Raw genomic sequence first — 24407 nt, 5'->3', positions numbered from 1 at the left:
ATGGTAAAAAAGAGTATGGATTCTTCATCTCATTTTCTCTCATCTCTATATATCTATAATATTTCTTTGTCTGTAAAGTGAATAGATTGAAACTGCTAGATTCTAAGGAACTTTCCAGGTCAACCTTTTATTTTCTGAGCTGAAAGTCTTCTGTATCAACATTAGCTGATTGTACTGTATTATTGTTAAATATTGGCCTATTCTACAGTGCGGGTTCTGAACGAAATGACACCCAGAGAAGAGTCTTTTGGGTGAAAAACTAAATTCAGAAGGACAGCTCTAGGGAGAGTACAAAAGGGAACTGGAATTTCTTTGTCCTGATTTTAGAAGTTTCCAGATGTTTCTGGGGGAGCTCCTGAATAGTCAGTATTAGCCTGATGCTCTCTGCTTACAGACATGCCAAAAACTAGGAAGTGTAATCACAGATGACATACTGCAAAAATACAGCAGTTTGGGTTAGGATACAGGTGTTTCAAGGCAATGTGATTTTTAAAAGATGATGAGGCCATAAGCTCTGGGAACAGTTGGTATGATTGGATCAGAAGGTACTTCTGAGAAATTGGAGCCTATCTTATATCTCTGTCTATTTTCTCATGGTTTTCCTTAGCAACCAATTACATCCTGAGAGGCTCACAACCTACTGTACTAAAGCGAACCATTGAAATTGCTTCTAGTAATATTAACTGGGATGTATCATTTTATAATTTGGAATAGAAACAATGCTCTCCAAAATGCAATGCCCACCTCTACATTCCTGTTAGTGAGTCAGTTTATTCTAAACCCAGAAGACTCTCTTTCTCTCTTGAATGTACACAGATCTCTGATGTGACAACTTTGCTCTATCCAGACAGGTTTCGCAAACTTCAGTCTTAGAGAAGCTCTAATAATAATTCTAATAATAATTAAAATGATGGAATTAACCAAAATTCAGAGTTAAAATGGTGTAAAGAGATATAGGGTCCCAAAGTCTTAATACACTTTTAAGTTATTAAAGCACTTTTTTTAAGTTTGTTTATTTTGAGAGAGAGAGAGAGAGAGAGAGAGAGAGCATGTGCAAGTGGGGGAGGGGCAAAGAGAGGTAGAGAGAGAATCCCAAGCAGGCTCCATGCTGTCAGCATAGAGCCCGACACGGGGCTTAATCCCACAAATCATGAGATCATGACCTGAACCAGAATTAAGAGTTGGATGCTTAACTGACTGAGACGTTCAGGTTCCCCAAGAACATCTTATTTTAAAAGTTTCTTTTCCTGCAATAAAGTTTTAAAATGTTAATTTAGTTATACGTGTACAGATTCTACTATAACTGCATTGGAATGTTCTAAAAGGACAGTTCCAGATACCAGTGGATGTGAGGGATGTGGGATCAAAGGAGACAACATTTACAAAGGGAGATTTTTTTGCTTTTATTCTCTATGAGGTTGCACTTGCCCCACCAGCCAGCTAGAGGCAAATTCTGCCATTTAAAAAAATCTCTTGTTGGGGCACCTGGGTGGCTCAGTCAGATGAGTGTCTGGCTCTTAATTTAGGTTTGGGTCATGATCGCACAGTCGTGGGATCAAGCCCTGTGTGGGGCTCTGCACTGACAGTGTACAGCCTGCTTAAGATTCTTTTTCTCTCACTCTCTCTCTCTCTCCTCTCTCTTTCTCTCAAAATAAATAAATATTTAAAAATCAATCAATTCATCTCTTGTTGCCCTGCATATTTCCAGTCCTGCTTTTCCTAGAATTTTAATTAGAATTTTATTCACATTAATTAATTTTCCAAAGTGAATTCTATTACCCATGCTTTAATTTATGAAAATTTTTCTTTACAATGCAGTGATACTTTTATATTGTGCATTCGTGTTAGAAAAGTTATTTGAATCAGGATTATTCTCCATTTGCCTTTTCACCTTCTCAAGGGTTTGTTCATTGGTTGCTTTTGATTTATCATATTTCATAGAGTTTTGACAATGTGCAATGTGTTCTGTATCTTTTATTTTTATGAAATCCAATTTTCCTGTGTCCAATTTTGCAGATCCAAAATTTGCCAGGATTTTAGTTTTCCTGTCCATGCTTGGCAATAGTAAGTCTCACGATGTGCAGCTTTAGCCTTTGTCGATTTTATTCTCTGTTGGTTCTTTCCATCAGCAGTGTTTGTTATGAATTGAATAATCACTGACTACTTGCACTGGATTTTCAGCTAATCCATGAGAGAAGTGCAAGCAATTCCTCCCCGCTTGCGTTTCAGAATTGTCCTACCGCTTGAATTATTCTGTCGTACAACTCATCCTATTCGTCTCTGCGAATACCGTTGCGGGACATACAGCAGGCAGCAGAGTGAAAAGACATGTGAAATGCCTTGAGCTACTACAGGAAATATGAAACAACACTGACCTGAATACATGCGTAGGAAGAAGAACTAATGTGGCGTCTCTACATGCCAGCTGGTTGGGGCATGAGGCCACAGTGAGTTCAGAACTATGCCATCTACGTCTACTGCCATCTCCAGTGGAGGCGTTAATGTGGCAGGGAGGCTTAGGGTGGCATCTGGGACCAACTTCCACATGAGACATAGCAGGTCATCGCTAGGACCACGAGACTTTAGGGGCCCACAGAAATGTTGTAAGTTCTTTTCAACTCAGGAGGCAAAAATATCCATTTTTAGGCTGAAAAATGTTTTATATATAATATTAATGTAAAATGTATATATAATATGCATCTCTACACAAATGCAGTTATAAAATATAATTTAAGAAATAGAATTTGAAAATATAACTTTTAATCTGTGGTTTGTTTTTTTTTTTTTTTTTGAGGGGAAGAGGTCGACAGAGGTAAAAGTGCTTAGGGCCCACAAAAATCAAAATGCCAGCCTCTCGGCATGAGGGCATCCGACTGGTATCGCAGCACTTCCCATGCACCTAAAGAGAGCTCTCGGGGACAAGCATTTCATAACATGATAAAAATAAGGCTTGCTTATTGAAAAATACTCAACAGCCACATGACCAGTATTTTCTCATTTTTCTTCAGGGGAAAAAAGCTCGAATACCAGAGTGATTCAAAGCCAGATCCCTGGCTATCTTGGCCCCTGGTCCGCCCCAGCACATCCGATCTCTATCCCATGTGGCTGGGCTTGGCTTTGAACAGACAAAGCCCTGGCCGACCCACCTCTGACCAGAGGGGTCATGTTCAGAGAAACCATATTTTACACGGTTCTGCCACCGAGTCCTCAGGACTCCTTGGTTTCATTTTGTACCTCAGCACCTAACACACGGGCTCTCAGTCAATATTGAGGGAATTGCCTTCCCTATGCTGGTAAGAGTGGAAGCTAATAGGGAATACTATGCTATTAATAGCTGTATATATTATTTCAGGAAAAAAATTGTTCTGATGTAATTTCTGGGAGCACTGAAAATAAAATGATCTCTTCAGAAGAGATGTGAAGTACTTTCCTCCCCTTGTTTTCTGTTGTTGGTTCACCACCTCCTCTTGCCTCCTGTTTTCTCTCTGGCCCTTCTTCTCCCCTTCCATGAAGTCAGGCATCTGGAAAGAATTTTAGGGGCATCAGAGCCAGTGGGAACATGCTCTTTGCCTTCTGGGTTAGGTCACTCCCATTCCTTATAATTTCTCCCCTAAACCAAAGGTTCAGAGTGTGACAATCTCTGCTCCTATCTTCCAGAAACAACAGATCCATTCTTCTACCTCCCTTTCTTTCTTCTTTTCTCTTAAAGAGCACCAGCTCTGAGTTCCCACCAATTTCAGTCCTGTTTGGACCCTCTGAGGTGGCCAAAAGCAGTCCCCGTCCAGTTAACTTTGCCAACATGCTCACATTCTTTCCATTTCAGTGTCATTAAAGGCGTTCTAACTGCCTAAGACTCCACTGTTCTTCCAAATAGTTCTATACCATAGATGTGACCTCAGAGTTATTTACCATTTGCTCTTTAATTACATCATGGCTTGGCAATTTGACCTTTTCTCCCACTAGTTGGAAGCAGGAGTTTTGTTTTGTTCAATAAATAAATATGTCGCTTCCCTTATAGGCAGGCAATAGGGACACAGGGTGAGAGGAGGTTATGCTATGATTAATGAACTGTTTGCTTTTCAGTCAAGATAAACTGGCTAATCTGGATGTACTATGAATCTGCACCCTGATGTGGAGCAACCCATAGAAGCACTTGGGAGTTCGTATAACTGCCCTTCTCACCAGATGCTGCTGCTGATATTCTTGGGAGCGAAGCATGACTTGAAAAGTAAGACAAGGCATGTTTTAAAACAAGCACCGGTGGGGATGTGGAGGAATTGAAACCCTTGCACACTGTTGGTAGTAACACAAAATGGTGCAACCTCTCTACAAAACAGTACTAAGCTTCCTCAAAAAACTAAAAATAGGACTTCCATTTGATCTGGGTATTCCACTTACGGCATTTATGCAGAAGAACTGAAATCAGTACCTCAAAGAGATATTAGCACTCCTGTGTTCACTGCAGCAATATTCACAATAGCCAAGATGTGGAAAAAGGGTAAATGCCAATTGACAGATGAATGGATAAAGAAAATGTGCTGTATGCACACAATGGAATATTATTCAGCCTTAGAAAAGAAGGAAATCCCTCACGTGTGACAACATGGATGCACCATGCGGACATTACGCTAAATGAAATAGGCCAGTCACAGAAAGATAAATAGTGCGATCCACTTAGATGAGGTACCTAAATTGTCAAACTCACAGAATCAAAGAATGGAGTAGTGATTGTCAAGGGACTGGGGAGAAGGAAAATGAGGAATTACTAGTCAAGGGGCATAAAGTTTCAGTTAATCAAAGTGATTAAGCTCCAGGGATCTGCTCTAAAAAATTACGTATAGTCAACAATAACTTATCATACACTTAAAAATACGTTAAGAGGGTAGATTTCATGTTAAGTGTTCTTACCATAATAAAATAAAGCTCAAAAAAAAAATAAATAAGACAAGGTATATTTTGAATAGAGCACCACCCGCCATTTTAGTATGCTTAACATTTTAGTATATTAAGAAAGGCAAATAAGTACAAGTGGTAAATTACACGAACACCGCCTCACGCCATTGAGCTACATTCGGAAGGTGGTGCACCCCTTAACGAGTTCTTTTCCTACCAGGCGATCTCATAGGAGAGACCCCGCTTTCGTTCCTTAACAGTGTATCTTAAAGATGTTATGTGTTACTACACAAAGAGCTTCTTCACACTATTTAAAAAATAGACTTCGTATTTTAAAGCAGTTTTAGATTCACAGCAAAATTCAGCTGAAACCATAGAGATTTCCCATATACCCCTTGTCCCCACACATGCACAGCCTCCTGCACTATCAACATCCCCCACCAGAGTGGTGCATTTATTACAACTGAAATACCTACATGACAGGCACACCATCATCACCCAAAATCCACAGTTTAAGTTAGGGTTCGTTCTTGGTGGTGTACATTCTGTGGCTTTGGACAAATATGTAATGACATGCAACCACCATTATCGTATTGCACAGAATGGTTTCACTGCCCTAAAAATTCTCTATATTCTGCCTTCTCACCCTTTTCTCATCCCTAATTCCGGACAACCATTGGTCTTTTTACTGTCTCTATAGTTTTGCTTTTTCCGTTAACATCATATGGTTGGAATCATACAGTATAAGCTTTCTCAGATTGACTTCTTTCACTTAGTAATATGCATTTAAGGTTCTCACATGTCTTGAATTTTTTTTTAGTGCTGAATAATATTCCATTGTGTGGATGTTACCATAGTTAGGCATTCACCTACTGAAGGATATCTTAGTTCTTCAGCGTTAGCAGTTATAAATAAAGCTGCTATAAATATCCATGTACAGGTTTTTGTGTGGATCACCTCACACATTTTTACAGCTAGGTAATTTTACATTATGAGCACATGCCATTTTTTTTGTACCATTCCTCTAGTGATGAACATTTAAATTACTCCAGTCTTTTGCTGCTATGAACAGTGTTGCAGTGAGTAATCTTCTACAAACATCACATCACATGCATGCAAGTGTATTCTTAAGATCAATTCCTTCAAGTGGAATTTCTGGGTCAAAAGATCTAAGTATGTTGTAATTTTGATGTATATTGCCAAATTGACCTCCACAGAGGTTATAAAAATGTACCTTCCTACTGGCAATGTGTGGGAGTGCCTATTCTCCTGTGGCTTCTGATGTTCTTTCCCAAGTGAAACCTTTCTTCCTCCTTTCCTTCCCATGGCCTTTGCAGAAATTGGAGTCCTTCTGCCCATTGACCCTATGCGGTACCAGCCACATTTATTTCTTTTCTGTGCGTTCCTGGTCTTCATCATGGATTCAAAGACTTTGGAAGGCAGAAGAAGTGTCCCTGTCAAAATATCTTCTGTTGATAGTCTTATAATGAATATAGCTACTAATGCAGAGATATTTCAAGAAGACTATAAAGTTTAAAAGACAGAATCATTTTCATGTATTTACTAAGAAGCTCCCGGTGAATGTAGAGCCATCCAACCACAGTATGACATAAGTTCTAACATTTTCTGTGATAGATGCCTCCTGTGGGAAATCCATCATGTAGAAACTTGGATGGTCTCTAAGTATACTTCCTACATTGTCTTTGGCGTAGAGCTGTTGTCTGAACAAAAATGCTTGAAAACTTAGTGACACTTGGTGAATGGTCAGTGAGTGTAAGCAGGCCTAAGACTCAAAGAATGTAAGTATAAGTATAGCCCTCTTTCCAACAGTCCAGTCTCATTATCCATTCAAGTGTATAACGTCATATATATATAATGAATATAATGTGGTGTTAGATCTGCTTTTATATCTGTTGCAAATTCTTTTTGAATTCTTATATATTCACACTAGAACTCTCCATGCAGACAGAAAGTCTCCAAGCAACCAACTATGGAATTGAGGTTTTAGGTCCAGCTGTTTCTTTGCCCAGGACTGTGTTAGATGTATCTTTGTGTGATAGACAGTCTCCATGATGGCCCCAAATGACCCCTGTCTCCTGGCATTCACACCTTTGTGCAATTCCCTTTGAGGAGAGCTGGATTTTATGACTCAATTCTAAGAAAAAGAATATGACACTTCAATGACCACATTTCTCTCTCTTGGGTCACTCTATTTCTTATTCCCTCTTGGATCATTTATTCTGCGGAAAGCCAGCTACCATGTTGAATGCCCCATTGACAGGTTCATGTGCTGAGGAAATGATAGATACCTGTGGCCAACAGCTAATGTGGAACTGGGGCCTTCAGTCCACTAGCCCACAAGGAACTTGAGGCAATGGACTTGAAGGCAGATCCTTCCATCTCAGGTGAGCTTTGATGTGACTTAGGCCCTGACCAGCAACTTCAAAAGCAACTTCCTGGGAGAAACTGAGCCAGAAACACCCAGGTGCACTCTCCCTGCATTCCTGGCTCTCAGAGACTATGAGTCAATAAATGCAGTTGCTTTAAACTGCTAAATGTGGGGGTGATTTGTTACGCAGCCATAGATTACTAATGCATTTGTTATCAGAAACTGTACGACCTTCTGGAAAAAGCATTACAGACATGGTCAGGAGATCCAGATGGTCCCCTGCTTGTGATAATTTTTAACAAATCCTTTTCTCCTCTCAATTCAAAAAGCAACAATAATTACCTGTTTCAGGAAATTAGGAAATCTTGGGAGGAGGAGAACAGGCTCTTTCTTATCTTCTCTATCCTAAGAGAGTTCCTAACTTCGAGAAAAAAGAAATGCAAAACCTTTTGCCACTGAGTTTCCTAGTACTGTCACAAATAAACAGTGACTCTTTAATAAGTAATAATGATCACTAAATAATGATTGTTCAGCCTCTTGAGGATTCCTGAATAGAGTGAAAATATTTTAGTGCCACTGGTTCAACCAAAAATCTACAGTAGCAACAGGTTAATGAGTCAATCAATAATAATCAATCAGTAAGAAATTTTAAACATATTAGGCTTCTACTTAGTATGTGCCAGGCACTGCGGTAGGAAGTTTATATACTTTATTTCATTAAATCCTCACATCCCATGAAGTAGGTGTTAGGGACTATGCGTGTGTGTCCCCACTGCAAAATTCATATGTTGAAACCCTAGCCCGCAATGGGATGGCATCAGGAGGTAGGGCCTTTGGGAGATAATTAGATCCTGAGGATGGAACCCTCATGATGGGATTAGTGCTCTTATAAACAGAAATAAAGAGAGCCTAAGAAGGCAGTCTGCAAGCCAGCAAGAGGGCTCTCACCATTCTGGCACCCTGAGCTCTGACTTCCAGCCTCCAGAACCGTGAGAAATAAATTTCCATTGTTCAAGACACCCAGTCTATGGTATTCATGTTATAGCAGCCCAAGCTAAGACAGTAGGTATCATGGTACTTATCAGACCCAGGAAAGATACATGCTAGATTACCCAAGTGATGCAGATTCAATGCAAATATATACAAAACATGAGGTAGTGTGGAAGTTAACCCCACCAACCACACGATCATCTCGGTACCCAAAATTCCCCACCATGCAGTACACAGTGCAAATTACAGTTGCCAACAAGTTGCTCAACATTCTTTGCAATGGCCACCTTAGCGCAAAGGAACTATCTATCTTCTCTTTGTTCATCTACCCACCTATTAACCATAAATGGGAGGATGTGGTTGAGGTAGTTTGTACCAACTCAGTATTGGTTGAATGTTTAACCTCCTTGGTCAAATATCTTGCACAGCCACCTCAGAGATTGTCAGTTTTCCTCGTGTGCAATTCATAAGTAGTAGTCTGTGTCTGATAAATTGCTTTTCAGTCTAATTAGCTGTAACAAGAGCAAGAGGGTTTAGTCCCACTTAAAAAAGAAAATGGCATAAGTCATAGCGGCTTTTGCTGGAAAAAAAATCAGTTGAATCTACTTTCCTTCAAAAGTAGCTATGTAAGAGAAAGAACTCCAGGTTTCATGGACTTCGTGGCAGCCCATTCAGTACAATTACAATCCCCGTGTGGCAAGATGGTGTTTTAACGTTAACCCATGACCCTCCCCTATTTAGCCAGCTAGATATGGAGGATCTGTTGCCTGTAGGGAAGTCACAGCTCACTGTGGAGAACAAAAATAACACGTTAATTCTTTGCTTTTGAGCTTTAAAACGTGAGGTCCAGATGTGAGACAAGAGTTGGAAGATTGCGTGAGCACAGTGAATTTTCTGCCCATTGGACACTAGATAAAAAGTCCTTGGGTTAAAAGAGGAACCAAATGTGTGTGTGTGTGTGTGTGTGTGTGTGTGTATGTGTGTGTATGTGTGTGTGTATAAGTATGTGTATATATATATATATATACACACACACACACATATATACATATATGTGTGTATATATATGTGTGTGTGTGTATATATATATACATATATATATATATATATATATACACATATATATATATGTATATATATACGTATATATATGGAAGTACTAAGGGAGTCTCATAAGGGATATTGCACTCTCTCTTCTCTTGAGGTGAAAATCCACAATAGTGGTTCCATGATGGAACGCTTGGCAATTTGAGGTTCTGAGGGTGAAAGAGACCAGTGTTTTGTTTCCTAGGTGGAGTCTGGAGGAGCAGTACATGTGCAGATCTCTTACCTAACCTGGGTAGATGGAACAGCACTAGACTAAATGGGAAGTCCAGCGGACCTGAGCAAAAGGTCCTGAGAAAGCTTCTGTGGTGAAGAAGAGCATTCAAGATAACTGTGCTCTCTCAGAAGGCAGTGGACCTGAAGGTCCTCACCATGGGGCAAGAGAGATACAGAATGATCTGGTTAGACTTTACATCAGAGACTATATGGGGGAACAGAGCTCTATGAGCATATCTACCAGTGCCTAGGGACCAATATGGCTGATGATAAGGTAGAAGATGCCCCATAGATAGATGCCAGGACTAGATACCCTTCCCATTCCCTCCCCATGCCCTGATGGCTTCAGGCAACCAGAATTTTGATATAATTCTATTGAGAAGCAGGAATAAAGTCAACAAGTCAACCCCGGATTGATTTAGAAAACCCTTAAGTGAAATACAGACATAAAATGACTGAGATTAAGTGTCACCTTTCAGGAAAAGTAAAGACTTGGAGCAGACTTTTCTTTGAAGAAACTTAATTATTGTCTTGTGAGAGATTCTTTAGAAGCATTATTACAGCTGAACCAGAACATTTAGGAAGAGCTCAGTTTCCTAAAATTCAATGCACTATTCTCATCCCACATTTTAGACTCTGAAATGACTATCACTGGGGAGATGAGAAGTGGCAAGTTACTTCTGTCCAGATCTTCTGCCACTGTTTAATATCCACATTTCAAGATATGTTTTGAGGTAGTATAGCACTTAGAAAATCAATTCTAGACTAAAATTGTCTGTCCAAATCCTGGCTCATCTACTTTCTAGCCATATGATATTAAGAACTTAATCCAAACCCCATCCTTCTTATTATAAAGAATTTTTTAAATGTATAAGCAGTATATGATACCCATGTACCTCTCACCCACCTTCAACAATTATTAATGCAGCCAGTCTTGTTTCATTTGTATTGTAACCCACTCCCCCACCCCCTCATATTATTTTGAAGCACATCCCAGATAATTAAATTATCATATGATTTAACGCATAACATTTCAGTATGTATCTTTAAAACAAAGGGATACTTGTAAAACAGATAAAACCAGGCTACCATGATCACTTAAAACTGTTTAAATAATTCTTTCGCATCATCAACTAAGCAACCAGTGTTTAAATTTATAATTCTCTCAAAATTTATCATTTATATAGCGTGTTGGTTTGAATCACTTTCCAAGGCACATTGTAACTGGTTGGATATATCTAAGTCTCTTCTAATCTGTACATTCTGCTTTCATCTTTTTTTCCATGCAATTACTGGCTGAAGAAAACTGGTCGTTTGTCCTGTAGAATTTCCCACAGTCTGTATTTTACTGATTGCATTCCTGGGTGTTGTTTAACATGGCCCTGTGTCCTCTGGGTTTCCTGTAATTAAATCTAGACGAATTCTTCATAGGTGGTGTTAGTTCTTCCAACAGGTGGCACATAATATTTGGTTGTCTCTCTTTTCGTGAAATTAGAAGCTGATTATGCACAATGTCTGGATTCATTAGAGGTTGAAAAATGGTATTATTCTAATTTTTATCTTCGTTCTTCATATACTAGCTGGAATACTTCTGTAGGAAGAAACTCCCCCTGATCTACAACCAGGATACTGAAGAGTACTATTTATTTAAGAAAGGCCAGATAAAGACTTGATTTTCAAAATAATGAGTTGGTTCCCTCCAATAATAACCAACTGGCTGGGTTTTTGTATCACTATCAGCTCACGGATTTATATTTATTTGATGTATTTCAATACACTGTAGTTATTATCTTTGTTTATACTCAAATTATCCTTCTTTGTCCTACGGGGGCCTATTGAAGTTGGCTCCCATGTCCTTTGACATGATTGTATTATTATTTGACATGACCAATATCCCATTTTGCCTGGGACCAAGGGGGTTCCTGTGACACAAGACTTTGGGTTTTAAAGTGAGGAAAGTGCTGGGCAAATTGGGATAGGTTGTTCATCCTAACCTTACAAGTCTTCACTAGCTCCATTGCTGTCTGGTAAGACAAAGCATTCTAGAAATCTTGCCATTTGCAACAACGTGGATGGAATTAGAGTGTATTATGCTAGGCGAAATTAGAGAGACAAATATCATATGACTTCACTTGTATGTGGGATTTAAAATACAAAACAAGTGAACAGAAGGGAACTGAAGCAAAAATAATATAAAAACAGGGAGGGAGACAAAACAAAAGAGACTCTTAAATATACAGAACAAACTGAGGGTTGTTGGAGGGGTTGTGGGTGGGAGGATGGTCCAAATGGGCAAGGGGCATTAAGGAAGACACTTGGGATGAGCACTGGGTGTTATATGTAGGGGATGAATCACTGGATTCTACTCCTGAAATCATTATTGCACTATATGCTAACTAACTTGGATTTAAATTAAAAAAAAAAAAAAACAAACTTTAAGACAAGACATTCTAGGCTGATCATGTACATTTCCTGCTCCAGATGTGGAATTCAGCCATTTCTCCAAGAATACCTGGCTTCTTTCTGTGACAAAAGGGATTTCAAGAACCCATTCTTCCAACTATACCTAAGCATCAATTTCTGCTTGTATGAAATGATGATGATGATAATAACTCTTGAGTTGTCGTGAGGTTTATATGCAATAATGCTTGCAAAGCACTTACTACAGGGGCTGGGACATAGAAACTTCTTGTTAAAGACTAGCTGCCATCACAGCACTCATACAGGTAATATGGGCAGTGGCAAGGTCTATTCGTTCAGCAAAACTCCACATCATCTCAGGGAAATATCCACATATTTAGCAGTGAGCCATATTAAAGAAGCACTAATGGCAGCAGGGATAGAGATTCACTGTACAATGGCTATATTTGCAATGTGTTCTGTGCAATTTATATTTTTCAAATTCCAGCCATCAGAGCTGTCCAACATTTCAACAAAACAAGGCTATACAGCTGGACATGAGACTGCTTTGAGAAATGTTTTGAAATGTTTGGGTTTGACACCTGAGAAGCCCGTGTTAATTATAAGTTCCCTGTCCTATTGCATATTTGTGTGGCAAGGGAAAGAAATCTCATACAATAGTTGAAAAATTAGCAAAATCATGTGCATTGAAGGAGATTCCTAAAAAATAGTATTGGAAGCAGATGTAGAAAAGAATCCTCAGTAGGTCCCTGAGAAAATGATGTGATCTCTTCTAGAATTCATTAAAGAACAAGCTATAGCAGATAGCCACATTAGCCTTCTCAAAGTAGGTATTCATCAGCGTCAGCTGACATTGACAGCCGTAGTGAGTCCCTGTGTTTGTGATGTGCATAAAGGAGAAACAGATCAAAGAAGCCTTGTTCTGTGAATCATTGCAAACAACTACAAAGGAATTGATGAGTTCAGTCCTGTCAGTGCCTGCTTTTTGAAAGCATATGTTAATGCTTGACATATGTGAATCAATTTGTGTCGATAGTACCCCTGAACCAGTAAGATAAATTCAAGATCCATTGCCTTGGTAAAGGAAGTAGACCCTCTTATCATTATCACACATAATATTGCATCGGGATGCTTTTGCTACAAAGCACATCCCCCAAATAGCAAAAGCTGGTTTAAACATCGTGGTGAATCAAAGACATTTTATCAGAGGTTGTACACCAACTCCTCCCCAACTCCAGGTTTTGACGAAGGAATGAGAACAGGCACTCTATATAGAAGTGAAGTGGATTTTCATTGGCCACATGCTTCCTTGTTTTTTCCTCAATAAAACATGATTTTCCTAGCAATTACTTACATATAAACAAAGATGAAAGGCAATTAATACAAAAGCTGAGTAATGCGTGCATAAACCAGGCCGTACAAGGAGAGGATAATTATTAAATGTTAGATGAAAGTCCCTGGAGAAGATGATCGGAACAAGGTCTCTGACTCAGTCAGGCTTTGGCTCTGCCAACAACACCCAAGAGTCCCTTCCTGGGAAGTGAGTGGGCCAGGCCCTGAATGAGTCAGGAGAGCCCAGACTCAGGACAACACAGTCATCTGGAAGGCTTAGTGTGGGCCAGGTGCTAGACATCCAGCAGGAAAAGGAGAATGGACTATTCTGTAGTTTCTATGCCCCTAAGGCTTCCAGATCGTAGAGTGGACAAAGCAGAATGTACTCTATATATGAAGAGAATGTCTGTCTAGCTGCAGGATGTGGAGGAGAGAGAGGGATTTCATCAGCACACAGCCAAGGCAGGCCAAGTAGACAACAAGGTGGGCAGGCTCACTCAGGAGTTCCGTTCTCAGATTCCAACGTCAATACAAAGGCAGTGCCATCTTGGTGATGACAGCCTCAACTTACCTGCTTGAGTCACACTGCTCCAATGGGCTATTCATATTGTCAATACACAAGGAAATAAGTCTGTTTATTTCAAACCAAGGAAGAAATTCAAATAAAAAAAAAACTTTAAATAGTTTATTCTCTTACATGGCAAATGCAATTAAATCCTTAATGTATTTGGGGTGCCTGGGTAACTCGGTCGGTTAAGCGTCTGCCTTAGGCTCAGATCATGTTCTCATGGTTAGTGGGTCGGAGCCCTGCATCAGGCTCTCTGCTGTCCACACAAAGCCCACTTTGGATCCTCTGTCCCCCCACCTCTGTCTCTCCCCACTCCCTCTCTCTCTCTCTCTCTCTCATTCTCTCTCTCTCCAAAATAAATAAAAACTTAAAAAAATTTCCCAAGTAAATTTAGCACATCTATATAAGGAATCAGAATGAACTCAGTAGCACAGTTGTACATGCTTATTAGGAAATTTCTAATTTAGATAAAGCATATTGACAATAGTAATTTCATTCTTCCCTTTTTGGGGGGTTGGTGGGGGAAGCCTAGTAAGTGAAATAGTGAGCCCAGCAAGTGATATGACAATTCACTGGCATAAGATGAATAATGACTTCACCCAGGATTTTTGTATGGCAGATCCTACTCTTTGTGTTTGGCTTTTTTTTAAGTTTATTTATTTATTTTGAGAGAGAGAGAGAACACGCGCACAAGTCAGGGAAGGGAAAAGAGAGAGGGAGAGAGAGAATCCCAAGCAGGTTCTGCACTACCAGTGCAGAGCCTGATGCGAGGCTCGAACTCACAAACCGTGAGATCATGACCTGAGCTGAAACCAAGAGTCAGACACTTAACTGACTGAGCCACCCAGGTGCCCCTATGTTGGGCTTTTTAATTTCTGGTTGGTAGAGTTTTTTGTTGTCTGTTTTTGTCATTAATGTATAAGGTTTTGTTTTGTTTTGCTTTTTAAAGTAAGAGAATGCATTCTGCTCGGCACCTTTTCAACTTGGCAGAATTTATTGAAGACTCTTTCATTTCAGTTGTTTTCAATGTTGAATAGTTAAAAACAAGATATATTTTTCATTTTGTTGATATAATTAGAAAAATAGACACACGTGTGCACATGTGTGTGTGTGTGTGTGTGTGTGTGCGCGCGTGCCACTTAGATCTATCTTATTAACTATGTTATTTAGACCTGGCTTATTCTTACCTCTTTTTTCTTATTACCATGAGAGATGGGAATCAAAAACTCCTCTATCAGTAAGTTCCTTCTTAGCTCTCTTTATATTTCCAGTAGATTTTGCCTCATGTACTTTGATGCTTTGATATTTGATGCATAAATAGATTCAGAAAAATTAGAGCCTCGTTAAGGATTTTACCCTTTTCATTGCGAGATGTCCTTCTTTAATTTTTTAAATTCAAATATAATTCACAAACAGTGTTATATTCGTTTCAGGTGTACAATATAGTGATTCATCAGTGCTTATCAAGATGTCCTTCTTTATATTTAATAATTTTGTCTTAGTTCACCCTGAACTAATAACAATATCACTACTTTTCTTGCTGCATTTACTGGGCATGCTTTTAGCTATCTGTGTCTGAGTATAACATATATTTGGATTGTGCTTTGTGTTCTGTGCTTAGAATTTTTTTTCTTTCAATAGATTTTACATTTCTTGCCATGAGAAAAATATTTGGCCACAGTTTGATCATCCTTAGTTGCATTTTTCCTTTATAATGTTATACAAACACAAATTAAAGACACACACACATACACACATATATTTATTTTCCTATATGGTCTTTGGTTTCTTTATTGAATGTGTGTTTTCATTCTGATCATTCCAAAGGTTTATAGTCTATTCTGGGATCTGTTAGTGGTTACCTTTGTAGCTTTATGTAGTGTTATCACAGTTTAAAATTCTTATATGGTATTTTATGACTCATCACTACAAACGATGAGAAAATTACCACACACACGTATTCCATCTTGTTATCCTACACTGCCCAATTTTGGCCTAATATATTACCACTAATGCTTCTGGTTGTTACCTTTATACTTTATACACTGACCCCTCGATCACTTAGTTTATCATTTTAAAATGCCTGGAAATCGTGCAAACAGTGATAAAGAAACCATACTTATACCGCTTCTTTCCCTCTCTCTACCTCTCACTTTTGGCTTCTTGTGCTAGTGTTATCATTTCTTTGTTATTTTGTATCCTGTTACTGAAATTCCTACAGTTGCTTAGCCTTTATTCTACGGATTCTACGAATTGAGCGCTTACTCTCCTCACCAGCATGGCTACTCCCTTAATCTCTTGATTGGCACCTTCAGAAATTTTTTTCTTAAGAAAGGACACAGCAGTTCTCTTTGCCTGGCGTGCCTGCATGCTTGGAAACATCAAATGACAATTTGACTAAGAAACCAATTCTCGGGTCACACATTTTCTGAGGACATGGCAAACCTTTTTCACCATCTTCTGGAAGTTAATGTTGCTAAGAAAAAGTCTGAAACTAGAATTAATTTTTCCTCTTATGTTTTATCTTAATTAATTATTTATTTATAGGCCTAGAGTCTTTCTCTGTTTCTGAAGTTGAGTAACTTCACTAAACCGTGTCTCAGGCTAATTTTGCTGATTCTTTTTTTTTCTTTCTTTCTTCCTCCCCACCCCCGCCCTGGAATAGTTGGGCCTATTTCAAACTATGGATTAGGTCGTATTTATACTTAAATATCTGAGTATTTGTTCTGTTTCCTTTAATAGAGACACCATCCATGGGGGAGTTGAAATTTCTTTTCCTCCTGTCCATATCTATCGTTTTCTCATCAATCATTTTAAATAGTTGGTTCATTCCTATTTATTTTCCTTTACTTTTTCCAGCTCTTTTCTCTTTATCCCTGCCCTATAATCAAGCAGCATCTCTTTTTCTGTTGCTAATGTTAGTTTTCACTTTTGTAAGTACTCCTTAGTTCTTTTATCTCTTTCCAGAGCCTTACAGATTCTTTTTTCTATTTTAATTACTTTCCATTGTTTAACTATGTCTTACTTGAGCCAATATGGCTCTTCTTTGAATTATTGCTTCAGAAAGCCCATTCTAAAAAGTTTGTAATGAGAAAGTATTTCTACGATTTTTATCTACATTATGGCATAATTTTCTGGAATGTTAGTCCGCCTTTTGTCACGTCCCTTTCATTTATTTTTCTTGCAGTGTATTTGCATTATGTTCCACACAAACTCCTTTCACATTATTAGTCATACTTTTATGAGATTACTCACTGATTTATGTGGACTGTTCTTTATAGGTGAACTATTTTCTAGAGGATGATTGGCAGAGAGTACAGAGAAGTGAACTGGGTCCACCATCAGCTTGGATTTCTCTCTGCCCTGCGGCTTCGTCTCCCATTTCCGCAGGAAGTAGGGTTGGCCAGCTGTGATGGTCAACATGGCGGCATTCAGCATTTACCTCCCTTCAGCTTCAAGGCCACGCCCACTCTTTTACTCTCCTTTTGAGTAAAGATGGCATGTCTCTTCCTTTCCTCCTTGAGCTCTGCGTCCTCTCACAAGGCTCAGGGATGCCCCCGCCCGAGTTTGCCTTCCCACCGAGACCTTGCTGTTCACTGAAGCCAATGGTTTCTTTCCTTGGTATGCTCAGCCCATTTCAGGCAGCTGTGTTACCTGAGTGCTGAGAGTCGTGCTTTTGCTTTCAGCCTCCTCTTTTAATCAAGCCCAACCTGACTGTGTTAATCAGGATTTGGGCCGTTTTCAAGTTTTATGTATATTTTCTTTTCCAATTTCCAAAAACGATTTTAGTTGTTTTCAATAGATTTCAAAAAGCAGAGTGAGGCCAGATGCCTTGACTTTGCCATCTCACTGATGACCTTGATGTAGCCGAGGAATGATACTGGATCTATTTCTTCTACAATTGGATTTCATAAATAATATGATCTGATGAAAGATGATATCATGGAAAGATGGGTCATGGCTGAATGCAAATGGAGTTTCAGACAATAAAGTTTGAGAATATCCAGTGTGTTCAAACCAGTGCCATTTCCACATCTGGCTTAAAGTGGTCCCTTAGGAAGATCAACCTGGCAGGGTTCTTCAGGCCGGTCAGGCTGAGCTGGGGGAGGTGGGAGAGCTTTAGGAAAGATCAGCCTGGCAGCTGTTACAGGGATCTGGGCATGGTCATGACTAAACCTCAAGATATGTTCACGCTATAAGGGAACTGATTAACGGAAGTAGCGTTAGAATACTCAGGATGTGATTCTTTTAAGTCCTTTTGAAACTCATTGCTCTTGTGTTTCAAGAGAACTTGAACTACAGAGAATGCGGTTTTTCAGATTACCCAGTATTCCTTTTGTCAGGATCCACAGGAAAATATCTCTCAGATCGTGCATCTCCAAGCAATTTTATTGTGTGTTATCAACTTGGGGTCCTCTTTGTAGAGCCTACTAGAAAACACTGAAGTTAAGATATGGCTCTTGGGAAAAAGGCATATGCACATCACAGCTGGCATTCTGTTCCCTCATCCAACCTTGGTTGTCTCCTCCCTTTCTTACTTGTACTCACCCTTTGCCATATTTTCTCAATTACACTGGAATTACTGTATCACTATCCCATCTTATCTTTGAAAGATTATTTAAATATTTTTTATAGGGACATAGAGAACAAGAAAAATGGGATTTAAAAGGAAAGAACATAATTCAAGCAAGCCAACTCTAATAAGACATTTTGGAGACAATTGGGGAACCTGGAAAATGGAAATTAGATTATAGTAGGGAGTATTATTAATTTTTTACGTAAGATAATGGTATTGTGGTTATTTTTTAAGTCCTTAGTTAGCAATACATGATGAGCTATTTATAACTGAAACGTATATGTGTCTGTGATTTGCTTCAATTAACTCCAGAAAAAAATAGCAGATGGGAATTAGGAGAGAAAACATAAAAGCAATTTTTTAATGTAAAAACTGAAGATAATACTACTTCTAACAGCGATAATATATTGGAAAAGAATAAAAGTGGACCACTTTCTTATATCATACACAAAAATAAACTCAAAATGCATTAAAAACCTACATGTGAGATCTGAAACCATAAAATACCTAGGGGAAAACAGGCTGCAATCTTTTTGATATCAGCTAGAGCAACAGTTTTCTGGATACATCTGCTTACACAAGGAAAAAAAGAGCAAAAATAAACTATTGGAACTATACCAAAATTAAAAGCTTTCACACAGAAAAAAAAAAAATCAACAAAACAAAAAGGCAACCTACTGAATGGGAGAAGATATTTGCAAATGATATATCAGGTAAGGGTATAATATCCAAAATTTATAATGAACTTATACAACTCAATACCAAAAACACAATCTGATTTAAATGGATGGAGAACCTGAACAGACTTTCTCTAAAGAAGACATCCAGATGCCAAATAGATACATGAAAAGATGGTCAACATCACTCATCATCAGGGAAATACAATGAGATATCACCACATACCTATCAGAATGGCTAAAATAAAAAGATAAGAAATAACAAGTATTGGCAAGGATGTGGAGGAAAAGGAATTTTCATGCACTGTTGGTGGGAACATAGTGGTTCAGCCACTGTCGAAAAGAGTACAGAGGTTCCCCAAAAAATTAAAAATGGGAATACCATATGATTCAGTAATTACTCCTGGGTATTTATTTACCCGAAGAAAGTAAAACAGTAATTTAAAAAGATATGTGCACCCCTACGTTTACTGAAGCATTATGTACAGTTACAATAGCCAAAATAAGGAAGTAATCCAAGTGTCCAGCAATAGATGAATGAATAAAGGAGATGTAGTATACATGTGATGGAATATTACTCAGTCATAAAAGAAAGATCAGATCTTGCTATTTGGATCAATATGGATGGACCTAGAGGGTATTAGGCTAAGTTAAATAAGTCAGACGGAGAAAGATAAATACCATATGATTTCACTTCTATGTAGAACCTAAAAAACAAAACAAACAAACAAGCAAACAGACAAAAAGCAGAAACAGACCCATAAATACAGAAAAGAAACTGTTGGTTGCCAGGGGGGAGGGGTGTGGAGGATGGGCAGAAGGGGTAAAGAGGAGTGGAAGACACAAGCTTCCAGTTATGGCATCTGAAAGTCATTGGGATAAAAGATACTGCACAGGGAGCACAGTCAAAGGTATTGTAATAGCGCTCTATGGTGACAGATAGTAGGTACACTTGTAAACACAGCATAACATATAGACTGGTTGAATCACTATGTTAGATGCCTGAAATTAATGTAACATCGTGTGTCAAGTATATTTCAATAAATAAATAAGTATTGTAATTGAGAAAAGGCATAGAAGTTCTCAGAAAGTCAGAGTGCACTGCTCCTAAACTGATTTGGGGGGGATGCAATTAAACTCAGTTTATGCATGAACGGTCTGTTTGCATTTGAGAAAAAATGCATTTGAAACATGTAATGTTTAGGGAAGTTAACAGAGGGCCCTAAATTTTAGATTTCGGTGAGGAAAACTGAAAGGAAAGGAACAGATATTTATAAAGCACTTTATTCTAGGCGCTGTGCTCAGGGCCTTCACATGTATTGTCTAAGTGTTCCTACCAACCTGGTTAGAAGAATATTCCTTCCACCCTTTCTATTTTTTCTCCTCTCCTCTTCCTGAATGATGGATGGGAGCGGTGTGGTTCACTGAATTTGGAGGTTTATAATCCTGTCTCCCTGGGACATGTGAAGAAATGCCGGGCTCCTGTTCTGACCTGTTAGAAGCCATGATGGTTGGCCCCAGCCCCAATACTACATAAATGTAAAATGAATTTTAATAATATATTTTATTTAATCCAATATGTCCAAAATATGGTCATTTTGATATACAGAGAATAGGAGAATATTGATGAGCCATATTACACTCATTCTATATACTAATCTTCAAACTCTGGTGTATTTTACATTTGCAGCAAGCTTTTAGGAAGAGGCGTGCTGAGTCAGGAAGGTAACCCCTGGCCAGCTGGGAAACCTGGGTCCCAATGCTAACTGTGCTCCAACCTTCTAAGTTAGGAGAGGATCCCAAGCCCCTGGCAACCAGCCTCATGCAGAGTGAGTTTGGGCAAGTCAAACCATGTCTTTAAACCTTACATTCTTCCCGAAAGCCAAATTGGGAGAATAAAAAGGCCCACAGGCAGACTTCAAACGAATCATCCTTGTTTTCAAATTTGTTCAAGGGCCCAAATGTGGTGACAGGCCCTTAAACCAACGAAAATCCTATCCCGATCACATGTTGAGGTTGCCAGGGTCTGTTTGGAGCAAGCAGGGAATCTCTGTGATCTGCATCCATTTATTCTTTCCTACAAGCATCGGATGGGCACCTGCCCTGTGCCAGGCACTATTCTAGGTTCTGGGGAAACAGATATGAATAGAATCTTGTCCTCAAAGAGGCACGTGTGGGAGGGTGCCACAATCAAGGTCTGGAGCCCCACCACTGAGTAAGAACAGGAAGGAGGCTTAAAAGTTGCACTGGAGAGTCAGTGCAGGAAGAATTCACTTCATGCCTCACCTTTCAGTTTGGCTTTTAAGAAGTGAGAAGTAAAAGGTCATTCCAAAGAATGGCTAGGAACAGGGAAAAACATTCCAGGCAGAAAAAAAATGAAGGGTGCTCTAGGCATCGGTGCATAACCACAGAGATAACGGTCCTTTCTCTGGCTTGGGCTGCAGGGGGAAGGGTGGTGGAAAGTCCTGTTTCTCATCATGGTGACGGATGTTAGCATGTGTTTGCCTGCTGGTCAGGTATAGGTGGGACTGGAATAAACCAGAGCCAGAGACCTACACATGCCCCTTCCTGACCCTATCCATTCCCTCAAGGTCAAGTTCGTGAGTCAGCTCCTGAGTGAGGCTTCCCCTGGACACTTCAGGCAGCCGTGGTCACTCCCACCCTTAATGATAAAGATAGCATAGCCTTGACCGTCCTGTATGCTGTCCCCCACGAGACAGGCAGTTTATTGATAGTGTTGTGTTCTTGAACACCTGGCAGTGTCTTTCACAAAGGGAATGCCCAGTAAATCTTGTTAAATCAATTTCAGAAATTCAAAAAATGTATTGAATACCGAGTTCACAGTAACAGTCAATAGGTACTCTTGATATATTTATGTTTGTACTTAACTCATCCCTGCGGCACAAAGTGAAGGCTTGATGACTTATCTGCCGCATGGAGCATCTTAACCTACAAGTCTGGTTTCCAACTCTGAGCCAATTTTATATTTTATGATAGCTGTGCCAAGTTTCAGCCGACTGGATGACTTAGCAGTATTTACCAAAGAGTCTAGCATTTGTGGATATTATTCCATTCACACCCATCCTCCTCTGTCTCTGTCAGGCAGGCACACTGCACAGGCTTGCTGTGACCGTGAAGTGGGATACTGCATTTGAAAGTGCTTTGCAAAACAGAATGTGCTCTATGAAGGCAAGCTGCTTTTGCTGCTGGTATCCCAGAATCCAGGGCTATGGGGAGTTGGACTCCCACTTGATATGGGTTTTCTTAGAAACCTAATGTTGGTGACGGTTCGAGGTGCCACCTTCTCCCTCGAGTAGGCATCCTACAGCTACATGACTAAGGTTTGAAGTTACGTTCAACGGTTGGAATAGGAAGTGACGGAGTCTGCTTTCCCCTAAACCCAGGAGGAAGACAACCTCACCTTCTGGACACACGCGAAGAACCAGCCAGAGGTGTGCCTGACCCTGAGGCAGGTGCTTTGCATTCATTATCTCTGATGCCTCTAATAAACTAAGAGGGGGTTAGTAAGGTTTCTCCTTTACATATGAAAAAGTGATGCCTGTGAGTGGTCCGAGACTTGCCTAAGGCGCCACAGATACTTAATGGTGGTTATTAATTAAAGTCCGAATTAGTCCAAAGCACCTTTCTTTTTGTGATGCAAAAGCCTCTGGACTATTACTTTTCAGAATCTTTAAAATGAGTTGAATAATACTTTCCTTGCTTACCTAATAGGAATGCAGTGAGCGTCAAGATAATGAAAGTAGCTTTTCTTGGCAATAAAATGACATACATCATGGTAAGAGTACTAACAGCAATAATAATGGTTATCTAATACTTCACCCTTTCCACAGCACTTCTGTGTATATCCTACATAAGACAAGATGATGTTCTCTGGTCCATAAAAAAATATTCTTATGGTTACAGCCATTGGAATCCCTAAATCCATTTACCTGAGGAAAAGAAAATCCCCTCCTCCACCTTCCAGGGAAGCAACATAATGGGAAGGTCAAGGACACAAACCCTGGAGTTAGACTCTGCCCTTACTGGGCTGGGTGACTTCCCCGCACCAATTACTTAACCCCTCCTTGGTAGATAAATATAGAGCTTCCCTTGTGGGTTGATTGGACATTAAAGGAAACATTGCATGTGGAGCCCATAGTAAGCGCTCAGTAGATGTTAGCGATAATTACAGGGATGCTAAACAGCACTGCTGGGCTTTTTCTGTGGGTGAGACATCTCCAGTCACCTCCCTTTCCTCCTCCACTCCTCCCAAACCCCAGCTACAGCTCACCGAGCCTGTCTTCATTCCTTTTCAATTTGGTGGCAACAGCAAGCCAATAGCTCATTTTCAAAAGCAATAACCTCATGATTGAGCCTTAAGAGTTTGCTGCTTTCGTATGTTAATCAGATTGTCCTCCTCCCCTATGTCCATTAAAAAGTGATATATTTTTATGTATTATTTTGCTGGACAGCAAATACGCACATTTTCCTGTCTGACTCCATCAATCGCGTTGTTGCTGATCTGATGAGACCCCCACTGGGGAGTTGGGCAGTAATTTACTCCTCACCACCATATCCAGCTTAGTCTCCAATGTATCTACTGAGGATACATGTGTCTACTAATCTGGACAGGGATTTTGGCTCAATATTTAAGGAATTATTACCTATGAGGGACTGCACTAATGGAAAAACAAATTGGGGGGACAGAGACAAAAAGTCTAAAAAGCAAAACAAAACTTGTAGAGTGAATGTGTAGTAGGTCTTCAGTTTTGACTCTTACGAAATGCCTCCTGATTAAGTGAGAATGGAGCTCTGTCCCGGAAATCAATACTTCCCCCCGCTTTTTTCCACAAAGAATCTGGAGACGAGGATGGACATCACGTAGACATTGCCATACAAGAAATGTCAAAGCTTCATTGCAACACTTTAATGGGCTGACAGATCCATCCAGCCCAGTACTATATGGGGAGAAATTGGGGAAAAGCCAAAGGCCCTGCACAGGAAAACAGGGGCAGTTGGTCACAATGTGGTGGTGGTGGTGGTGGGGGGGGGGGGGGTTGTTCCCGAGAGGGAGAGAAAGCATGAGAAAGCAAAGAGAAAGACTGAGGACAGGAAAAGTAGCCAGGAGCCTTTTAACACCAGGAATGCCAGTCACTGTTGCAATATAAGCCCCTCCCAGTTCCCCCAAACCTTCAGGAAAGTCTTACGTGAATAAATTTCCTTCTGGGTTTTTGTCTTCGA

At 39.6% G+C, this 24407-nt stretch overlaps 1 long non-coding RNA gene across 1 annotated transcript in view; it reads right to left on the bottom strand.

Annotated features, from left to right (window-relative positions):
• Positions 1-2799: 2799 nt before the first annotated feature.
• The window catches only part of LOC131486135 (uncharacterized), a 111373-nt gene continuing 89765 nt past the window's right edge, over positions 2800-24407 (bottom strand). The window contains exon 3 of the long non-coding RNA XR_009249197.1: positions 2800-3521. This is a non-coding gene — a long non-coding RNA (uncharacterized LOC131486135). The remainder of the gene's footprint in view (positions 3522-24407) is intronic.

The sequence above is a fragment of the Neofelis nebulosa genome, chromosome 1 (assembly GCF_028018385.1).
Source record: "Neofelis nebulosa isolate mNeoNeb1 chromosome 1, mNeoNeb1.pri, whole genome shotgun sequence".
Classification (NCBI taxonomy): Eukaryota; Metazoa; Chordata; class Mammalia; order Carnivora; family Felidae; genus Neofelis; species Neofelis nebulosa.
This window is presented reverse-complemented; position numbering and strand designations above follow the sequence as displayed.